Source organism: Oncorhynchus kisutch, linkage group LG30 (genome assembly GCF_002021735.2).
Source record: "Oncorhynchus kisutch isolate 150728-3 linkage group LG30, Okis_V2, whole genome shotgun sequence".
Taxonomy (NCBI): Eukaryota; Metazoa; Chordata; class Actinopteri; order Salmoniformes; family Salmonidae; genus Oncorhynchus; species Oncorhynchus kisutch.
This window is the reverse complement of record NC_034203.2, coordinates 25,062,105-25,083,261: the sequence shown is the minus strand read 5'-3', so window position 1 is coordinate 25,083,261 and position 21,157 is coordinate 25,062,105. Positions and strand designations below refer to the sequence as shown.

Here is a 21,157-nt window from a genome sequence, read left to right as displayed (position 1 = left end):
CCAGAGCATATTGTTTCATATTTGGCTTTAAATCTTTCACACTCTCCCCAGATTGCAGTACTAAATACACCCTTTGTTCTAACAAAAATAATTACTGTAAGCATAACTATAGAATATAAAATCTTCTATTTTTATACCTTGTGAATTTGTGATGAAAGCCTCTGGGATGCACAAGCATGAACATTGTGTGAGCCTGCTTTTGATTTTCAGACATTCTTGTCTGTCAATGCTGAAATGCCTGATCCTGTATGAAATGTATGAAAACAACAATGTAGTACAATTTGATGCATGTAGACTAAGTTCATCGAACAAGAATCTAGATAAAACCCTTTATTCAAATGTTATTCAACACATTAATATTCTGAATGCTTAATTAAAACACAAAGAGCATACCCTCTCCTGTTCTATAATTCTCAAATGTCTTTACTTTTGGCTTTCATTTGTATGCAGGTAGAATCATTTGCAGAGAAAACACAATTCACTACCCAGGCTTCTTTCTTTCTTGCCTGCAGTAAGTAGGCGTCTGAATTCCAGTCTCACCTTCCTTTATTCATTCATTTATTCAACTCGTTTGGCGTCTCTTTCATTACACTGCATTATCTGTTGTCTTCAGTGGGAGAGAGACTCATTGATCTGGAACCAACCCGCCTCTCTGTTTGGGACGCGCTCCTAGGCGCAGGTGAATTTAAACACGGTGGGCAATTCTATAAGGACCGGTGGGCAATTCTATCAGGAACACACTGTTTGTGCATAAACAATCACAGGCATGTGATTTCTGATTTTGAGCTGTGTGTGAGCTGTGTGTGTGTGTGTGTGTGTGTGTGAGAAAGTGTGTATCTATGTGTGTGGTTAGTTTGTATTCATCTGATCTGCTCTCTCTACACTTTACTGGGGGTGCCTAATACATCACCATGCTGGCGCTAGTCCTCTCAAAACACCTCCCCCTACTGGTTACTTTAAGTCTTTCAGCCACACAGACAGGCATGCTATTCCCCCATAATGTTAGAATCCAAACAGTTTCTGAAAACCAAATCTGAAATGACTTTATTTGGAATAAATACAAATGTGCAATGGATCAAAATCAATTATTGATTCATCGAATGCATTTTGTTAAAGAAAGTATATACTTCAAATAGATTAAAGAGAAATAGATATAATCGATAAAAAGTCATTGTAATTTTTTTGTAATTATTTGTTATTTGCCTATAGTTATGTTATTACACAAACATTGTTCAGAGTTGACATTGGTTGGTTTTATATGCTGAGGCATTTCTCTTTCTGCTTTCCCTCTCCGACAATGGGAGGGTTAAACCTGGAGCAGGCTGTAATTACCACAAACCCAATTTAGCTGAAATACCCTCATTCCCCCTCCAAAAAACTGAAATACCCTAATTTGGAAAAAGCTCTAAATACCGTCTCTTTCTCCCTGAAAAAGGGACACTTTCTCACTTTAATGGCCATCTGCACTAGAGAGGGGAAACGGGGCTGGGGTCATCTCTGCTCAGCTCTCAGCATTATTAGCCTAGGTAATGGAGCAGGAGCTGGATTCACAGGGGTGTTATTTTCAACCCATGCCCCGCTCCACTCCTACCCCACTCCACACTGGTTTTGCTTCACACTGATAACTATATATAGTGATGTGGCGTGACATAATGCTGTCGCTAAGTGTATGGAACAACAGAACCCGAGAAGTCCATCTCAGCTGTCTGTCTTTGTAATACAATCATCTCTGACCGTAAACCAAGTGCACTCTGTCTCCCCTTCCTCCCCGCTTTCCTAACCAAAGAGCTAGCTAGCTTGTGGCCTTGTTTGTACATCTGCCAGCACATTTTGATGCATGGATATTATGCTCGCATGACGACAGAAAGCACAGCTCTCGTGCATTGCTTCTCAACATTTAGCATGATCATTTGGGAGTGGAACGGCGGGAGGGAAGGAGGGAGGTGGCTATGGGTGTGAATGAAGGAGGACAGTACACTGCATACCAGCCCTAGCCTGGTTGAACCAGACTCAACACTGTGTTCACAATGTTGCCTCTGTGTTCAGTCTGGTTTAACCAGGATAGACCAGCTCTGGCCAAGCGCTGGAAACAGACCCAAGTGTCTTAAGATGGAGGCTGCAACCTGCTAGGGCCCAGATGGATCAGTACACATTTGCTGTACAGCTGGTCGCTCTGTTTGGGGACCTGGTGTGATACTCCTATCGAGAAAAAAATGATATTGCCACCATCCAAGGAGCAATTTAATAGCAGGCCAGAAGACAGCTGGCCACTCTTTGGTTTACAGTTTTTTTTGGCATGGTGCACTTACAGAATTGAGGGTGCCCGACAAACAGATTTATACTGCTTTCAGTTGTTGTGGTTGTCGACTATCAATTCCCTCATTTGTATCTTTCTTTGTGCAGGATGTTGATTAAGGCATTCTGAATTCTTCATCCTCCACACAGATACAACACATTTGTGTCAATCATCATCTGTTTGGGTTGAATGAGACAAGCACTCTAGATCAGGGATGGGTAACTGGCGGTCAGCGCGTGACCCCCCTTTTGTAGGCCCGCAGTTAAAAAAATGTTTTCTCTCTGCTGTCAAGGGGACAATAAAATGTGTTGCTCAGGCCCCCCAAAAGGCTAGAGCCAGCTCTGACTATGTGTGTGTATGGATGTGGGTATACAGACCTGCGAGACACCGCGGCCCTTCATGATGAGTTAAGATTTTTCTTGGGCCCCACCACCATCAAAATTGCCCATCCCTGCTCTAGATGGGTTGTTTGTTTGCTCAAGTTATTGTTTGTTTTGCACTGTTTGCCTTTGAAGCTCCTTCATATGTCAGTTAAGCCTGTTGGGTTTAAACCAACGGGACATAACCTCTCCACAGCCCTTCACTTTGACCTCACCGTGAACTCATGGGGGGGGGGGGGGGGTGACTTTTGACCCATTTATCCTACTGTCTCAAATATCCCTCTGTGGATTTCAGTGACCAATGACACCTTTTAAAAGCATGGGCAGTGAGCGTGATGCTTAAAAGGTGAAGAAGGGTCTCACATTTTCACAATTTTGGTGTCCACTCTGATCCTATATTTTTATACTAGTCCAGTCCAAGCTACTCCAGCCAAGGTGGCAAGGCTCAGAAGGACAATCATAAACAAACAAACCCTAGGCAGCAGGGTAGGACATTCCAGAAAGTGGTTTTGGGGTCACCTCTACCGTTTTTTGGGCTGGTGACAGGACAACGCTGAGCCTGCAGCCAATTCAGGGAGGAGCCTCCTCCCTCTCACAGAGCGGAGCCAGTGGCCTGGTCAGCTTGGGCGGGGGGGTGGAGGGGGGTGGGGGGCACAGGAGGGGTAGGGTACGAGGTTCGGGGCGGAGAGGGAAAGGCACATTTGGTGTACAGCTGGCCGCTCTGTGTGAAGCAGGTCACTGTGGGCCGTTACAGAGCTGGAGAGAGGAGGGTGAGGAGCATGAGGCCTCTAGCCCTCCTCCAGATTCAACCTCTGTCTCTGTTATCTCTCCCTCCCTGACTCTCTGACACCGTTTTTCATACTAACCACCAATCTGGCAACCCTAACTGTGTTTGGCTTTTAGTGATGTAGTAAAGCAGGAAGAATAGCTGTTTTCAGAGGCTATAAGGCTTGTTGTTTAGTTTTTTATATGATCCACCAATCTGGCAACCCTTACTGTGTTTGGGTTTTAGTGATGATAGAGTAAATAAAGAAGTATAGCTGTAGTTGAGGCTAAAAGGCTTGTTTCATTGCCTTCTAAAGGGCTTCAAATGATCCCTTTCCTCCTGGTTGTGGGTCCCTGGAGCAGTTTGGACACTGGTGTGTTGATTAGGCTGTCTCTGTCATTCTCTTTACTAGTGGCAACACACTCACTCACTACTCCATTAAAGGACATTTCTCTTCGTGTTGCTTAAAGAAATAGGATGGTTTTTAGTGTTTTCTTGTTATTACCACCAGACAGTATAACAATAACATGTGCTCTGCAATGAATTAATCTCATTCATAAAGCACATACACATGTAATCTGTTAACTAACATAGTGGAACAGGCTTCTCATTTCAATCCTAGGGGGTTGGATCAGACTCTAAAACCCAATAGTCAACACAACATACCACAGCAACAGGAACTCGATCAATGTTATGAAATAAATAGGAGAACAGACCAGCCTCACTCTGACCAGCCCAGATCAGCCATTGGAAACAAAAGGAAGCCATGCGTACTGTAGACTGAGTGCGATTTCTAGCCTGATTTGTATTAATTGGTGATTAATAATAACTCCTCTCGATTCGTTAGCGCAGTCACCTCCCGCGCAGTCGAGTGTGCTGCTGCTAATATGCAATTACGCTCACCTTCCTTCCCGTTACATTATACCTCTCCGCCTGACTAATGTGGAGTCCATGAGGAGAATAGAGAAACAGAGATGGGCTGCAAAGAAAAATACTATCTGTAGTTTCGACACATTCAATTGCACAGTTTTTACCTGACTGGATTATAGCTTCTTCCTTAAAAAAAAAGTTAAAGTTCTCCTTTAACTCAGAGACTGTCTCTATTAAAAGCTTTTACAGCATTGCGGTGAATGTACTCTTCTTGGAAAGGTATTTCTGTTATGATGGTCTGTTGCTAGGCCAGACAAGCTCAGTCTGATATGGTCCTTATATAGAGATTTTCTTGATATTTCCCCAAACCTCACAGACTAGGCCAACATGTGAGAAAATATGTGATGCTCCCACAGTTCATACGGTGTGTTTGTACAAGGTTTGAGGGAACAATGTCTGGACTCTGTTGTGATTGGTAGGCTGATGTCATGTCACCATGGTGATTTTATTTTGCCAAATCCTTTTGAGGAGATACTGTTGTAGTACTCTACCTAATGACAAATTTGTCTGTTGTAGCTTTAGCCCAGCTACCATGTCAGACTGCTTGGTTTCTCTACAGTCCTGGAATGAGCTTGAGGTAGAAGGCTCATCCTTCCTGTGCTCCAGTCCTGGCTCTTCTATGTTTTATTGATATACAGGAGGGATGTCTCCTTTAGAGTGTTAATGCCAACCCTTGTTCTGAATTGGCCTATAAATACTGGATGATCAGAATGAACCTCTCCATTCCTGTCCCTCCCCGGAGGTTCCTAGATGTCACGGAGGCCAACGGAGCATGCGCACCGCGGCACGCCCCGGTCCGAGGGGGTTGCTAAGCAGTCAGACGGGGAGGTGGCTTATGGGAGCAGTGCAAACAGACAGCTCTGCCTTAGTAAAGGTCAATGCTGCAACCCACACCTCTCAAATCGCAGAACGACCTCTCATTGTGTGACCCAGACTCTGAGTGTGACTGGAGAGAGATGCCTCCCTCTGCCCTGGGGAGAATTACAGGGCTAGCGTGGTGATGTGGTAGACATGACGTGGTGTGGCGGTGTGGTGTGGTAGACTGACGTGGCGTGGCGGTGTGGTGTGGTAGACTGACGTGGCGGTGTGGTGTGGTAGACTGACGTGGCGTGGAGGTGTGGTGTGGTAGACTGACGTGGCGTGGCAGACTGCCGCGGTGTGGTTGTGTGATAGACTGATGTGGCGTGGTGGTGTGATAGACTGACGTGGCGTGGTGGTGTGATAGACTGACGTGGCGTGGCGGTGTGGTGTGGTAGACTGATGTGGCGTGGCGGTGTGGTGTGTTAGACTGACGTGGCAGACTGTGTGTGGTTGTGTGATATACTGATGTGGCGTGGTGGTGTGATAGACTGACGTGGCGTGGTGGTATGATAGAGTGACGTGGCGTGGTGGTGTGATAGACTGACGTGGCGGTGTGGTCTGGCTTTAGAAGTTGTCACCTATATACAGTAGCTTCATCTGATGAAACCTTAGTCCTAACATAGTCCTTCCGTGTTGGTGTCAGCTGGGAGGAATTACAGCAGTACATCCGGGTGCGATATAAGATAACTCTTCTACTTAAAAGCAATAAAGAAAAGGCATTCCAGTGGCATAATTTATCACAAGCAGATTCTGTGGCTACAAACCAACAACAAACTGCTAAAGAGATGCACCCAAGGATTGGAACACTCTTAATGGCGCACAATTGGTGTTTCCAAAGTGCTGTGTAACGATTGACTGTTCTCATCAACGCTTGGTGTGTGAACGACAGACATGGGAGGAGAAGGGAGGGGAGAAGAGAGGTGAGGGGGGTAGAGCGTGAGCCCCTCAAAAGGCCCCCCAGCGCCAAAGCCTTAATAATCATGTGAGCTGCACTGGACTTCATTACCCTCCTGTTCGACAGGCGGAGTGCCAGCCTGGATCGCTGGCTGGCTGCGGCAAGGTCAACGTTGGAGGAAAAAACAGTTACTGTGTTACTCCGGAGTGGGAGTAGAGAACGGGAGTGGAGGAGAGGGGCTGCCATCTGTCAGCTCGGGCCTGCCATACCCGCAGAGCAAATGGACACGGGCGGCCAGAGGAGAGGCCACAGACACCCACCGAGCTAAACCCACCGAGCATAACACTGAGGCTTGGACAGACAGAGAGCCAGCCAATGCAGAGCAGAGCACAGAGATGGACCTTGATGCTGCAGATAAACACAGGGACATTGCAGGGACAGTGGTGTGTCCATAGATAGAGCTAGCTAGCGTGGTAAAATTGGCATTGGGTTCTGTGTGCTTGTTTCTTAGTGTGAGTGCACTATTGGGCTCTGGCTGTTATGAGTCCAGATGGCTAAGTATTGAACACAAACATGATCTGTTGGAGTGTGTTGTCAGATTAAAGTCATTCTTGACATTTTAGCTATATTTTGATAAAGACCTCCTTCAACGTATTTCATTTTTATATTTTCAGAAGAGCTCTTCACGCTGTCCTTAGTTTCAAGTTTCATTAGTCATATGTACGGGATACGCACATGGTATACATCGCCCAACCAAATGCTTACTTGCAGGTTCCTTCTGGACAACAACAATAAGAAATAGTCAAAAATAAGAATACGAACAATAAGTAAATGGCAGTAGAATAGAATAAACATTTTAGCATAAATATAATACAGGAAGGCTCAATATATAATCCCATATTTATACGTGTATTGGGGAAGGAGGGGCTGGGTGGCAGTGTATGAACTGAGCAGTGTAATAAGAGTCCGGTAGCAGCAGTTGTGATGTGTGTGTCGCATGAACGTATATTTGTGTGTGTATGTCTGTGTGGGTGTGTGCATGAGTGAGTGCATGTTTGTTAAGGTGCGGAGAATCAGAGCAGGTGGTCAGTCCAGTTCAAGTGTTAATCAGTCTGATGGCCTGTAGATAGAAACTGTCTCTGAGCCTGTTAGTATCAGACCTCATGCTCCAATAGCGTCTGCCCAACAGTAAGGGAGAGAACAGCTCGTGGCTGGGCTGTGTGGGGTCCTTGATGATGCTGCGTGCTCAGGCACCGTTTTGAGTAGATGTCCTGGATCGGTGGTAGCACGATCCAAGTGATGTACTGGACCGTCTTCACCACCCGCTGGAGGGCCGTTGCGGTAGTGCACAATTTCCGTTCCAGACCATAATGCAACTAGTCCGGACGCTCTCGATGGTGCAGCGGTAGTATCTGGAGAGGATCTGGGGTGGCATGCTACATTTCTTCAGCTGCATTAGGAAGTAGAGATGCTGTTGCGCCCTCTTGACAAGAGTGGTGGTGTTGTTGGTCCATGAAAAGTCCTTGGTGATGTGGACGAGGAACTTTCTCTACTGCAGTCCTGTTTATGTGGATCATGGCATGCTCCCTCCTCTACATCCTGAAGTCAACAATCAACTCATTTGTCTTGTTGACGTTGAGGGAGAGGTTGTTGTCATGACACCACAATGCCAGTTCACTTACCTCCTCCATAGCTGACTTGTCGTTGTTGGTTATCAGGCCTACAACCGTGGTGTCACGAGCAAACTTGATGATGGAGTTGGTGTCGTGTAAAGCCACACAGTTGTGGGTGAACAGAGAGTACAGCAGAGGACTGAGGACACACCCTTCTGGGGCCCTTACACTGCTCTAGTAGTCATATTTCCCTTTGCCATGCTGTATTGCCCGACTTGAACACCAACAACAAGAGCCAGATTGTCTTGACTCTTGTTGGACATTTTAGAAGCCTCTATCCCTTCTCTATCACGCAGTGGTGGTTGTATTGTTGTTTCAACTTGCCTGTCCCGGCTGTACAATACACTGGGTCTGTGGACGAAAAAACTACCGGGCATCTGATTTAGTGAGCAACCCTCTCAGTGAAGACCTTTATGATGCCCTCTGGCCAATGTGAAGCGGAGTGGAGGAACCCTGTGGAATGTTCTAAAGCTCTCTCTAATAGGTTTCAGGTGCTGTGAGACACCGGCCAGCCACCCGTCCCATCCCGTGTGATAGCAGCACTGCCATTTATCCTCTCAAGGAGACGGGGCAGACACATGACAATGGACACCAGTCATTTCTAGAGGAAAATGCTCAGTAAAAAGTAGACCCCTCCCATTCCCACAGTGTGGTATTCCTGTTGTTTGTCTCAGTGTAACATTTCTTTAGCTTTTAGTTTACTGTACTCAGAATTGTACTATAGGCTAAAAACAATTACAATGTCCCCTTTAGATCAATAAAAAGATAAGTGTACAATTTCTTACAGTAGACTCTCCTCACTTGACCTCTTAACCTTAACAAGATGAGCAGAAAACAGATCTGCAGTTTATCCCTCCACCTCTCCACAACTCTTCCCGTCCTCATCTTAGAAAGTTACTGCTTGTTTTCCCTGTTCCATTCCGTGACTGCAGCCCCCTCTGGCTCCATCGTCAACACACTCCGGAACACTGGGAGAGGAGATGGTCCTGGGCCATTCTTCCTCATTAATGGAACTCCCACAGGAACTCCCAGGATGAAAGCTGCAGTACATACAGTATTACTCCCACAGGAACTCCCAGGATGAAAGCTACAGTACATATTAAGCATTAATGTTGATGTATCAGTGTTAATACAGTTCCTCGACTCTGCTGAGGTGGAATTGTCAGTGTGGCGCAGTTCTAGTCTGTATTAATTGAGAGGATCTATTTCAGTCTTATGTGGAGGATAATGTGAGTTATGTTGTTGGATAATGTGTGTTATGTGGAGGATAATATGTGTCCTGCATGCATCATCTGTTACCATTATTGTACGTTGCATTTTGTTACAACATTATCCCCGCTACAGTAGATGATGAGCATGAAAAGAATGCTGGAGTGTACTGTAAAGTGGTTTTGCCCAATCAACAGTAAAAGAAAGCAAAATACTGGACAAAATTCAGTGTTTTTTGGTTTATGTGCTTAGATGTATGGGTTTGTTCTAAAAATGTAATATAATTTATCGGGAATAGTTTTTGTTGCATTAACATTTTTAATTGACACATTTTCTCTGCAGATTTTTTGAAAGACAATACATTCAACTCAGACATAGACAGGCATTAGTTGGGCGTTAGGGGTAGAATGTTCAGAGTTCTCTGTTCGTTCCATAAAGGTTCAGAGTGAACATTGTGGCGACGCAGCCCTTTGTCTTTCCATTTGTCCCACTGGAGACGCAAACCTTAAGCCACTCTCCCTCTGATTAATCTTTAACGTTTATAATTACTAATTAAGTTAGTAAGAGACTTTTAATGTAGTCCTCCTTCAATGGGGAACAGAGAGGACAACAGATCATTAGCTTCAATAATGAACGTGAATGAGACAGATAATAGCCTATGATAGGTGAACAGTGACAGTTATATTAAATGAGGTGGATGGAGGGTATATAGGAAAGACTGTGAGGATGTGGTAGCTTCATGGATTGGGAAGCCTGGAAGACAGTACTGTGGTTGAGTGGTCCCACAAAGTCTAGTGTGGTGAATAAACAACACTGAAATGGAGGGGTTTGGAGAGAAAATGTGTTATTCTAGTTGGTAGACAAAATGTAGGCTGTGGTTGGTTGGCACTCCGTCATGGTGTAATATATTCCATGTGTCTGTTGTTCATATACCGTGATAAATGTTGATTATAGGTGTAAAGCTTTTTTCCGAGACTATTGTCTTTAAAGAAAATCGCATTATCACTTAAGTGCTTTAGTGTTGGCTGTCATTATCATGGTGTCTGTGCTGTGTGATATACTGCTCATTATTTCATAATTTTTTTTTACCTTAAAGACGACAATGATGCTAACCTGGCACTTTCCACAATCCGGCCCACTTTTGGGAAGGTGCTTATACCATAATGATTATTATCATTAAGAAGATATTAATGTGCTTAGTGTTTGTGACCCAGCTGCTCATCATACCCGGTCGCTGCCAAAACGGACCCTGCTCAGGGACCACAGGGGCTGACCGCCCACCTGTCCAGGGGCTCTCAGGGTCACCAAAGGTGACGCCTACAACCCAGGCTTCTGATTGGACAAGTTTGGTTATTAGTCGAAACCTACTCTATCTAGCTACATTTCCAGTGCAGAGGTGTTGGTGAAAGTTATGGATTTGTGTTAACATTTTTTTTACTAAAGTAGTGTGTTTATACTGTATGTAGGTGTAATAAATAAAGTAACAAAATAATTGGTTGAAAGATTACCAACATCTATAATGAAACTAAGTGATTATTATAATAACCAACCCAATTCTTAAACATCTCCCTCTTATACAATATTGGCGTACATATTAATTCTAACTATGTTATTCCGATGCAAGGGGAAATGTATGTTTTCCCTTCAGAGATTTATTCCACATAATTATACAGTACATTTCCATGTTACTGTTAACTCACGCTGTTCCAACGGTTGAGCAGTAATACTACATTTTGGGTGAAATTAGACTTTTTGTGCAAATAATTTGTTTAATTTCTGGTAATAGATTTAAAAACTGAAAAAAACAGACAATGTGACAGTACCATATAATAGCTTTCTCTTTTACTCATTTCCACAATGACGGTGAATTAACTAAGGGTGTGAACATCATAGTTACAGTAACCTAGGATTATAAGAACATGTTCTACGACAACTGTGAGGCAGTCATGATTTACATATTACTGTAGTTGGGGAGGTTGGAGGACTACTCTGTTAGAGTAGCTCAATACAGTGTGATGTGGTCGTCACGGAGACAGTGTGTGTGGAGCTAGCTATAGGCTGTCTGGCTCACTCTCCTCCTTTCCCAGTTTTCAAATTGCTGCTTCATTAGGAGTTGGAAGAGGATCCTGTGGTTACATTTAATCAAACGAATCGCTATGGAAGACTCACACAATCAATCACAATCCTTATCCAATATGTTACATTCTGTAACTATCATGCTGGCTTAGAGAAAAGTCAATTACAACACTCTCCCCTTTCTCTTTCTGCGGCGTTTCTGTGATATTATGAATTTTTTTGCTGTTGTTACAGTATGCATACGTTAGCATCTATCTTATGTAGTTTCATAAACTAGATGTCGAATCTTAATTTGACCCATTTCGTCATAGGAGGAAAATAATCCTGCAGTAGGATAATTTCCTCCTGGTCTAACGGTGTAAAATGTTGGTCTCTACCGTGGAAGACCCGGGTACACACCTGTACTGTACCTTATGTAGGCTACTTGCAGGCTACAGCATCATGTCAATTCTAATGTGGATTGTATTTGTAGGGGGTATATGTATTTTTCATTCGTTGAAATCATTTTTTTGATTTATTACATGTTGAAGGCAAGGAATAGGCAGAATCAATTATTGGTTACCTCAGTGCTTGTGTGGTCCAGCGGTTTACCCCGGCACACATATGCTACAGCCCTTTGACTCATGAATGAATGTATATTTTTTACGCATTCATTCCGAGTGGTTACTGGGTTCATTCTGCATGGTTACTGGGCTAAAACAGAAACAATTCAACGGTTTAGGCATTCATTCCGAGTGGTTAAGGTTATGGCTATGGTTTTGGGAAGGCTTAAAACGAAATAGTTTAAAACAACGCGCCTGTGTATCTTAGAGCTTGCATTGTAACCTGCCGTAGTGCAGTGGAGTCATGAGTTTGTGCCCAGTGCTGAGCGATCTAGTGACCAGCCTGAGCCTGCATGTTAATTGAGCCCACAAGTTAATTGCACATTTTAAAATGTTTTTAACAAGTAAAACGAATGCTCTGATCATTAACACATCAGAGAAAAGTGTCTGAGCTCAACGAAATCGTCTTTGGATTGGCTCAAACGCATAAACATCTTGACAGCTTTATGAAATTAAATATTAAAGCCACACAATACAGGCTTTCACTCTACACCAAAGACCATAACTAAATTGACAAATTATACATAGCTGAACAGTAAAACGTGGGCTAGCATCCACACGGGAGGAAAGTTTATCGTTATACAGTAGGGAAACATGAAACTGTTAATGGTTTTCACACCTTTTATTATGTGACTATGGATAGGCTAACGGGTAGCCTACAGAATGTAGCTTATTGGAATATAATCAAATAACAAGGGACCTACATTGTTGGTACTAGATTATCACAAGTTGATGTCTCGTTAAAACATCAATATGTGCTAAATTCACCCGCACAGCTGATCTTAATTTCTGGTCATCTCATTACCGCGGCCTAAAAGATGGTGATGGGTGACATTACACATTCAATACCGCCTTGCACACTCTTGCCTGCATATAGCTGATCTAGAGTGTTAATCATTAGTCCAGCAGTTGCAAACAAGAGTTTCTTTTGGACAAATTCAGGTATGATTATCCCCGTTTCGTTCGGTTTGCTTCTATTTAAGAAACGGCGGAATGAATACACCAATGATCACAGGCAAACACAGTTAACTTTCATACAGCCACATACAAACAGCATGATTATTTTGCTTGTTGTAGAATTCCTTCTCGCATCTATGCACTCTCTCACCTTTTCCCTTCGCTTGTGGACTTCAGTGCACAACACATTAGCTGTCTGTGACCAGGCGATAAAACATTTCCATGCCATACCTTCATATCATAACTGCTAACTGCTACAGAAAGCATACATTGTGGTCACCATATTAGCTAACATCATAGCAAGTCAACATAGCTATTAGAATTAACACGTTAGTAAACTATAGTAAAATCATGAAGTACAGTGTACAGTCAGCAAGCAGTTTAGCATTTACACCGGTGGCAACAAATGTATAAAACAAAAAGCTTACCTTGACTTGAAGAGTTCCAGTGTTGGAACGTCAGCTAGCTAACATAGCATCCCTCTCTGTTTGAGGTGGGTGTTTGAGTAGGCTAAACTAGCTACCTGCCTTCGCTATCTAAGTGAAAGTTTAAAAAAAATGAAATATCTCTCTCTCTCTCTTGCTTCTCCTTCATTAACAGTTCGAAACTGTTTAATCTTTCTAGGGCAGGCGTTCTGCTAGCGGAACCCCTCGACAACATTCCGCTGAAAAGGCAGTGCGCGAAATTCAAACATATTTTTTTTAAATATGTAACTTTCACACATTAACAAGTCCAATACAGCAAATGAAAGATAAACTTCTTGTTAATCTACCCACCGTGTCCGATTTCAAAGAGGCTTTACAGCGAAAGCACAATTTATGATTATGTTAGGTCACCACCAAGTCAAAAAAAACACACAGCCATTTTTCCAGCCAAAGATAGGAGTCACAAAAAGCAGAAATATAGATAAAATTAATCACTAACCTTTGATGATCTTCATCATTTGACACTTGTTAGGACATCATGTTAGACAATACATGTATGTTTTTCGATAATATGCATATTTATATACAAAAATCTCAGTTTACATCGGCGCGTTACGTGCAGTAATGTTTTGATTCCAAAACATCCAGTGATTTTGCCGAAATACAAATAATAAACATTGATAAAAGATACAAGTGTTATTCACAGAATTAAAGATATACTTCTCCTTAATGCAACCGCTGTGTCAGATTTTTATTTTTTACTTTACGGAAAAAGCATAATCTGAGAACGGCGCTCAGAGCCCAATCCAGCCAAAGAAACATCTGCCATGTTGGAGTCAACAGAAGTTAGAAATAACACTATAAATATTCACTTACCTTTGATGATCTTCATCGTAATGCACTCCCAGGAATCCCAGTATTACAATAAATGACTGATTTGTTCCAGAAACTTCCATAAAGTCACTTGTTGTTAGCGTGTTCAACCCAGTAATCCATCTTCTGAGGCACGAGCACTTCGTCCAGACAAAAACTCAAAAAGTTCCATTACAGGTCGTAAAAACAAGTCAAACGATGTATGGAATCCATTTTTAGGATGTTTTTAACGTAAATCATCAATAAGGTTCCAACCGGAGAATTTCATTGTCTGAAGAAAAGCACTGGAATGAGAGCTAACCCTGTCGGGAGCGCGCTTCACGAGCCTGAGACACTCTGCCGGACCCATGACTCATTCAGCTCCCATTCCCCCCTCCTTTATAGTAGAAGCCTGAAACAATTTTCTAAAGACAGTTGACATCTAGTGGAAGCCGTAGGAAGTGCAACTTGACTCCATAGACACTGTGTATTCGGTAGGCCAAGCTTTGAAAAATGACAAACCTCCGATTTCCCTCTTCCTGGTTGGATTTTTCTCAGGTTTTTGCCTGCCATATGAGTTCTGTTATACTCACAGACATAATTAAAACTGTTTTAGAAACTTAAGAGTGTTTTTTTATCCAATACTAATAATAATATGCATATATTCGCATCTGGGACAGAGTAGGAGGCAGTTCACTTTGGGCACGCTATTCATCCAAAAGTGAAAATGCTACCCCCTACCAAAAAGGTTAACTGTTGTCTTTCTCTCTCTTTGAGTCAACTACTCACCACATTTTATGCACTGCAGTTCTAGATAGCTATAGCTAGTGCTTTCAGTATTAGATTAATTCTCTGATCCTTTGATTGGGTGAACAACATGTCAATTCATGCTGCAAGAGCTGTGCTAGGTTGGAGGACTGCGGAAGTTGTCGTAATTACTGTGTAAGTCTCTGGAAGGGAGTGAGAACCATGAGCCTCCTAGGTTTTGAAGTCAATGTACCCAGAGGAGGATGGAAACTAGCTGACCTCCGGCTACAACATGGTGCTAATGTATGTATTTGGCTAAGGTGTATGTAAACTTCTGACTTCAACTGTATGTCATAGCCTAGTGGAGATCAATATCTATACTATGTTATTAAGATGGATGTTGATGTGTATGGCTGCATTTCAGATATATTTTTGTACATTTGAATGTTGCAGCAATAGGTGCTAGGCCTAGTGTTTGAGCGAGCGAGAGATTAGTTTGATAGCAAGCTCTCATTCCAATGACTCAACTGCCCCCCGCATGGAGAGAAAGAGAACTGCTCGTTTTAGGGACTCACAAGGCTCATGGGAATTTCCTGATGCAGCAGGAGAAGTTAAGATCCGACATCTGTATTGGTACCATGGTTATTGTATAATACACACACACTGACTTGTTGGAGGGTTTGATATGATATGCCCTACTTATAAGAATGAAATGAACTATTAATGAACATTTTCTAATTAACGTTTGTGCCACTCAATACAGTCAGTAGTGTGTCTCTGTCTCAGAGTAGTGGCGAATTCTAGGATCCTTCATTTTTTTTGTTGATATTATTTGCTTTTGTAGTTTGTCTCCCTGGATGTTCTAGTCACCCTATAGCAGCCCTTTAGCACACACACAAACACACACACACTAGGTTGGGTAGGGCCACGGCCGCTGTTCTTCCTTCCTCTTACGGTGCAGTGTAGAGCGGTGCGGTCCCAGAGTGACTCCCTGGGCTCGGCTGCCGGTTGTTTGCCAGCGTCTCCGGGTGGAATTCATTCAAATTAAAGCGTCGGAATGAGGCCCGGGTCCCAGAATGCCTGGTCCCTCTCCTTCATCAGCATTCCGCCGATGAGAGTAATTAAAGCCAAAATTAATTCTGCTGTAAGCAGAGGAGCCACAGAATAACTGATATTAGAGGCTGGATGATGAATGCTTGGCATCAAGGGAGGTCTCAGGGGATAGAAGGGGGAAATTCACAGATCTCTCTTTCTTCCTCTCTCTCTCTTTCTTTCTTTTTCTTTCTTTCTTTCTTTCTTTCTTTCTTTCTCCCTTCTCTCTCTGTCTTGTTCTCTACCCTTTTTTCGATAGTTTCTCCCAATCACTCTCTTTTTCCTGCATTCACATTCCTGTCTCTCTCTCTCTATCTGTGTTGGTCCTGACTACTTTACTCTCCACTCTCTTCCTCTCTCTCTCTCTTTACATCTCTTTCTCTATAGGTTTCTGTGTTTGTTCCCTCTCTTATTGTATTCCTTTCTCATTCTTCCCCTCTCCTTTTATCTTCTGGATCACTGTTTTGTCATGACAAGGCTATGCTAAAGATTGCTACATGTGTACAAGTCAGAATGTAGGATTGAGAAGCACACGGCTCACTGCCCATTTCATTAGGTTGCCTCTGCCTGCACTGATGAAAAATACATGTTATGGAGAGTTTTCGTTTCCTGGTCTCTTGGCATTGTGACATGACATTGTACCCTCGTAGCATTTGTCACCTTGAATGTTAGTGTTAAGTGAAGCTGCAAATGCTGGCAGTTTGTAACAGGTGACACCAGGAGCCAAAATGGAGGATGTGTACTGGTAAGGCTGTAGCCATAATGTTATAAGTAGAGCCCAAATGGAGGATGTGTACTGGTAAGGCTGTAGCCATAATGTTATAAGTAGAGCCCAAATGGAGGATGTGTACTGGTAAGGCTGTAGCCATAATGTTATAAGTAGAGCCCAAATGGAGAAGGTGCTCTACTTTATCATGTATCTGTTTTCTTCTTATTTGTACAACAATTATAATACAGGTTAGGACTCTTTTTTTATGATGAAAATGTTATTTGGAACAGTCCATAAATATAGAATGACAATATTTATACCGTAGAAAAATCCACCCTCTTCTTGAGGATCTTATTTTCGAGACCCAGTTTGATATTGAAGACAGACGCTTTCCAGATGATGTGATATTCTAGCCAGTATGATTCAATGATCCCCCATCTCCCCTGATGCTTTATTCTTGGAATAGCACGTCTTTAGCAAGAGCAGTCACAAGACTGAGAGACAAACAACAACTCTACTCATGAAACACAGACACAGATTGGACGAGGCTGTCAGCTCAGCATTGTGATTGTTTTTATAACTCTCTTAGAATCAAATGAATTTGAATTAAAGGTTAGCCCTTATGGGGATTATTTTAATGTGAGATATATATGATGCTGCCATGGAATTTGCCTATGCATGTCTTTGCAGTGTCTGACTCAGAGGGATGAGTGAATGGTGATGATGCTGACTTCTGCCCTGTCTCTTAGTCCGCCCCAATGGGTATAGCACTTTAAAAAGAAGATAAACAATAGATACTATATCTGTATTGAATGTATGTTGTGCTGTCCTGTCTTAATTGTAACAGAATATTGGTATACATTGGAATATGTGTATGGATTGTGTGGCTTGTAGTGTTACTGCTACTGTAATGAATATGTTACTGGTTTTATTTGGTTCATTCAAGAATTTTAAGGAATATTTATTGTAAATTAGAAAAGAAGCTCAACTTGAGACTTACTGACCGCCATTAAGAATTAAAGGCCTGGTGTGGCTTGGCGGCAGGCAGTGGAAACCCAGAGTGAAAGATTAGAATCCATAAGGGGGCCAAATACAGGGATGCGACTGGGGCCCCTAGAGACTGGATGAACCCACACACATAGATGGGGGCCGGGGTGGGGGAGTTGGAATGAAGCCTTCCCTGGCAATGCACTGTCCTGATTAGACTTAAAGGGGCAGTGGTCCTTTTATTTTTCTCATTTATGGCTATTTTGTCACCCTGTTTGTCTTGTTAGACTAGCTCTAGTAGTTTCTGTATTTGTATTTGTTACAGTACTGTATGTGGCCTTTGAAGTTATATGGAGTGTGCTGGTTCCCCACTGGGCACAGACGTCAATTCAACATCTATTCCACGTTGGTTCAACATAATTTATTTGAAATGACATGGAAACAATGTTGATTCAACCAGTGTGTGCACAGTGGGTTGTGTGTGTTTTTCAATCTCTCAATCTTATCTCTTTCTCTCTCACAAATGCAGAATTAAGGCTGGTTTATAGTTTGTCCATATACATGTCTGTAGACAGTTGTCGCAGTGACATCAAACTTCTTGTTGTAGTTATGAAAAGGTATAAACACAAAACGACAGTCTCTGCATGATATCAGCAGCTCAGTGCTCCGAATAGCGTATTTGCTCTATTTTTTAAATGAATTTAGCCAGGCAACTAAAAGCAACTTTCTAAACAATGTTTTGGTTCGTTGCTAGCTTGATAGCTAGCTAACTAGCTGGCTAGATAGTTCAAATAATGACCAGAGTATAGCTGACAACGTCTTAACTTAAGTAACATTTTATTCATTATTACATGAAAAATAACCCACAACAACATAGTTATTTACAAGGTAAGGATGGCTAGCTTACAGAAAATGGGTTACGGTTGTGATTGTGACTAAATAAAAGTAGATCATTCTATCTGAGAATTTGATAAACTCCTGCAGATCTGGTCACTTGTGGATTTGGACTTGTTGCTGTAGCAGCCCAGTAACCACGACAACGGATGTTGCGACAGTCGCAGACACCACCAGTTACAGCGACGGTCTACAGGCATTCCACCAGAGTATGAATTACATTTTGAGCTGCTACACTTTTCACTTTCTAATTGTCTACAGACATGTCGTTAGACCAAGTATAAACTGATCTTTACCCACTTTCTCTATCTCTCTATTTGAAATGGTGCATTAAAAGTAATGATAAAGGCATTCATATGAATTATTTAGTGATCTTGTATTTTATAGTTCTGGGGTTTACCTATGCACCTTACTAAAAGCTTGGCCTTTAATGTTTGTTTTTAGCATGCAGGCCTACAAATATGGCCTAAAAATTGGGACTAAAATATGTTTGCTACTGTACAGGGAATTGTTATTTATCCCTTCAAATGATATAGTGTTAACAACTTGGTATTTGTTATATAGATTCTGTATCAGTAGCTTTGTTTGTTTAACGACTTTGTTTTAAAGGCTGATTAAAAAAACACTCAAGATGAAACCTCGATGTAACGATGACCTTAAACGCAACGGCACTCTTTCCCATAACACTGTCCTATCCAAAAGTCCAGAACTGCCCAAGAAACCTTACAGAGAGAGAGAGATTAGTTTCCTCCCTCCACCTGTCTCTGCCCTGGCTGAATTACTGAAACAAGATGCTGCACTTAGAGAAGTCTTTGGAGAGAGTGAAGATGGAGAGAGAAGTGAGGGAGAAGAGGGAAAGAGAAACACTTTTAGGGACATGGGTGCCATTTAGGTTAGGTCCACCTCCTCACTAAAAGCAGTGTATGGTCGTCTTCTGGAGGGCCGAACCTCAGAGGGCCACAGTGGTTTAGTATAGCCTGCTGGTGTGGTTAAGTGAATACAGAACAAACACTCAGGTTTGAGGTGAAGCCAAGATCATTAAAATGAGCATCCATTCCAACCCTCAAAGTATTGTGTTTTTACACATGGTGTAGTACTGCGAAGAGTGAAATGTCAGGGTTCTTCATAGGCCAATATGTCCACCAGAGGAGGCTGGAGGGAGGAGCTATAGGAGGATGGGCTCACTGTAATGTCTGGAATAAATGGAACGGTATAATGTCCACGCCTGCATTTTATTGTCTGATATTGTGTCCATAGAAAATGAATCGGGCTCGTTTGGTAGACACAACGTGGCGCTTAAGGGATCCAATCCCTGTAAGTGCCATTAGGTGGAAATTGCTGTTCACATATTCCAGTGGTTTGATTAATTACTTTCACTCTCATGTGCTTCCGTAAAGGCACAATGAAATATGGTGAACAAATTGCATTGTGTTCCTGTATCCTGTTATGTAAAAGCAGTTTAATTATTGACACATGTTTTGCCACCTGGCAGAGGGAGAGGGGATGGTTGGACATGAACAATATATATTATGAGACTGGTATACAGATGTAGGATCTTATGGCCAGTATTGTCGCAGCAAAATAATCCTACAGCAACAGGATCTCTGCCAATGTAATGTTTCTTGATTGGTGGTTAGGCTATTAGCTGGCCAAAATTAGGCTATATGAAAAGTGCAATACTGGTTATTAAACATGTGATAATGCAGGTGAATTCATGTAAATTCTCAGCGACAACAGAGTGATCAAATTAAGATCCGACACCTGTAGAGAGAGCTATAACTCTGGAGAGTCTAGAGCAGGGGTGTCAAACATAAGGCCCGCTGGCCAGATCAGGGGTCCAATCTGGCCCATGGGTGGTTTGAGTAAAAAAAAAATCTAAAATAATAAGTCTCTCTCTCTCTCTCTCTCTCTCTCTCTCTCTCTCTCTCTCTCTCTCTTCATTATCTGTGGCACATTTTCTTTCACTGTCTGTGCCATTCTTTGGATTCTAGTGCTGAATATAAGAGTGTGAATTAAACGATGGATATGTCACTCCTGTGAGTGATGTATTTTGAAGAGTGTATTGTATTTTTAACCCAATTTGACGACATACAGCAGGGCTGCTTTTTTGACAGTTGTAGTCTGATAAATATGTAGTTAAGATATTTTTCTGAAGGCTTTACACGCTCCTGGGGGGTTTAAAAGATCATTTGAAGCTTTGTGTGATATCTTAAGGTAGCTTTTTTTGATCAGAGAGCCGGCTTAGGCATTCAGCTGCTCTCTTTGACTGAGCAGGAGATTATGTACGGAGCCAACCAGCAAATCCTCGCTTTTCTGTCAACTGTCACTTTTCTAAAACCCCAGGCATCAACGTTTCTTATTTTCCTCTCTCCTTTTAGTATTTATTTCCTCCTAATGCTGTGTGTTATGAGGATAGCACCCCCTTCTGCCAGGGAGACTTAATAGCATGAATATGCTCTATTCTGTATTCTATACTGTACAGTACCTATTCTACAGTGTATGCAAAGATAACTATAATTCCATACCCTCATATGGCCATACTGAGCCTCACTCCCCTCCTCCCATGTCCCTGAGCTCTATATGAACAGCAGGTGATGCTTGGTTCCTCGTAGCTCCCTCCTGTTCTGTTTGCCCAAAACTATCCCATCTGATCTGGCCCTTGTTCCCCTTCCTGATCTAGTTGACTGGGCTGGGTAAGTTAGGTAGGCAGTCCCTCCCCTCCACCCCTCAATCCCATCCTCCCTCCCTCCCTCCCAATATCCACTTGGACCAGGGCTCAGGCTGCACCTTTTGTGTTCCACAGGGA

The 21,157-nt window shown here is 42.5% G+C and overlaps 1 protein-coding gene across 8 annotated transcripts in view; it reads left to right on the top strand.

Moving 5' to 3' along the window:
- LOC109874837 (zinc finger protein 521) overlaps positions 1 to 21,157 on the top strand; it is a 181,451-nt gene that overhangs the window by 77,164 nt on the left and 83,130 nt on the right. The window lies entirely within an intron of this gene.